The sequence below is a fragment of the Solanum tuberosum genome, unplaced genomic scaffold (genome assembly GCF_000226075.1).
Source record: "Solanum tuberosum cultivar DM 1-3 516 R44 unplaced genomic scaffold, SolTub_3.0 scf01078, whole genome shotgun sequence".
Lineage (NCBI taxonomy): Eukaryota > Viridiplantae > Streptophyta > Magnoliopsida > Solanales > Solanaceae > Solanum > Solanum tuberosum.
Window position 1 is genome coordinate 1 of NW_006240002.1, and position 2581 is coordinate 2581.

The following is a 2581-nucleotide window of genomic DNA, read 5'->3' on the forward strand; positions in this document are numbered from 1 at the left end:
TTTCAGTTCTCTCCATGTGAGCTTAGCTTGCATTAATAGAGGTCTTCATTTACTTCACAGTCTGAGTTGCTGTTTTTCACATGGTATCAGAGCACAAGAGATTGCTCGCAAGTTTTGCTTCGCATTAAATCCACTTCGTGAGCTCATTTTTCCTCTAATTGTTCATTATTTTTCCTGCATTCTGAATTCATTTACTGTTTCTGCCATTTTCGATCTTCCTCCGATCCTTTGATCGATTAGAGTTTTCCTCTTGTTTGATTGGGAAAGATTGGATCCGTAGTTTGTTGTTGTTTGTCTGATGTTGACTAAGAAGAATTGGATTTGTAGTTTGTTGTTGTTTGTCTGTTGTTTACGATCTTTGAAACACCACCATGGTCGACATACAAGCTGATCCTACTTCAAGTTCTTCACATCTTCTAGCTGATTCTACATCAGTTTGAATGGATTTCTCTAGCCCTTTCTATCTGCACCAGTCGGAGATTGCTGGATCCTCTTTGTTACCTGATGTGTTTGATGATGGTGGTTATAGATCATGGAGAAAAGTTGTCCTTGGAACCTTATCAGTAAGGCAAGACAGGATTCATCAATGGAGCACTGGTGCGACCTGATCCTACTGATCCCAGTTTTCTACAGTGGGAAAGGTGTGACGACATGGTAACATCTTGGATCCTGAACTCATTGTCCCCTGATTTACGTGACAACCTGCAGTATGTGAACAATGCAAAGGAACTTTGGGCAGAGTTGGAAGAAAGGTATGACCAAACGAATAGATACAAGTTGTATCAGCTACAAATTAAGGAGATAAATGACCTCGTCCAAGGTGTTTTAGATATTACTGGCTATTACACAAAAATGAAGAAGTTGTGGGAAGATATGAACACTATTGATATTAGTTCCCATTGTACCTGTGTGTGCACTTGTGGTGGTAAGACCAAGTTGCACAAAGTTGAACAGGACATGAGACTAATACATTTTTAATGGGGCTAAACAAGATGTATACAACCATTAGAGGCAATATTCTCATGATGAGCACACTTCCCAACATGGCACAGGCCTTTGCCATTCTATCCCAAGAGGAAAAACAAAGGGAGATGAAGCCTCACAACCACACAATGTTGGATTCCACCTCACTGAATGCATATGGCCAGTCTAACAATGGTACAAAACTCAAAAATCCCAGGACTAATTACAGTTCCACTATGGGAGGTGGAAATGGGCCTGGTAATCACAATAACAACAAAAACACTATGTTTAGAGGCAGTTCTAGCACTAACAAGTCCTCACTATTCTGTGACTACTGTAAAAGATCAGGACACACAAATGACAGGTGCTACAAACTTCATGGATACCCATCCAACTTAAGGTTTCCGAAGGGAAAAGGTTCAGGTTCTACATGAAATGTATATGCTTCTGAGATGAGTAAGTACCAGAGCGAGGAAGATCCTAAATTGAAGAGGCAAATGCCATTGAATTTGTCTAAGAACTAATATGAACAGTTGCTTAATCTCTTGGGAACTCTAGAAGTTGGAAATGGAGGCACTAACTCAGATAATTCTGACAACATGATGAATGGAGCTGTGAACTTGGCAGGTATACTTGCTTGCTACTCTTCTATAAATGAAATAGGTGATATATCTTGTAGGTGTGTTAAATTAGCTGCTGACTCTTGGATCATAGATTCGGGAGCATCTCATCGTATGACCTACAATAAAATCACACTCACAAACATCAAACCACTCTCATATCCTTTCTTAATTTCTCTACCTAATGGTTTACAAAGTTAAAGTGACTAAAATTGGTGATGTTAGTCTATGTTCAACACTAACTCTTAACAAAGTATTGTTTGTACCAAGTTTCAAGTTTAATCTCTTCTGCTGAGATCACCTCATCCCATGTAAAATGCCATCTTGTTCCTCATGTAGTCAATATTGACAAAGATTCATATCCTAATAAATGTTCTGTCAAACATTCTGATTCTATCAATAAAAATGGTTGTTCTACTGTCAGTTCTCTTGTTTGTGTGCTATTACTTTCAATCACACTCATGATGATGAACTCTTATGGCATGCTAGACTAGGACATGTACCTTTTGTGAAAATGAAAAATATTTCCACCATACCTGTCAATTTTTCTCCCAAACAACCTTTCAATTGTACCATATACACAATGGCTAGGCAGACCAGACTTCCATTCCCTGAAAGTACCACCACCATTACTAAGGTGTTTGATTTGCTACACATTGATCTACGGAACCATACCACACTCCCACCTATGATGGTTACCATTATTTTCTAACCATGGTGGATGACTATAGTAGGTCCACATGGACACAATTGCTCAGATGCAAAAGTAATGCCCTGCAAACTATCAAAGCTTTTACATCCTTCATAGAAAATCAATTCCAAACTAAGTTGAAAGTCATAAGATCTGACAATGGTTTAGAGTTTACATCAGTAGAAGCTACATGTTTCTTTCAAACAAAAGGAATACTACACCAAAAAATTTGTCCCTACACACCTCAACAAAATGGCGTGGTAGAAAGGAAACATAAGTATCTCCTTGAAACAGCAAGGGCACTTCT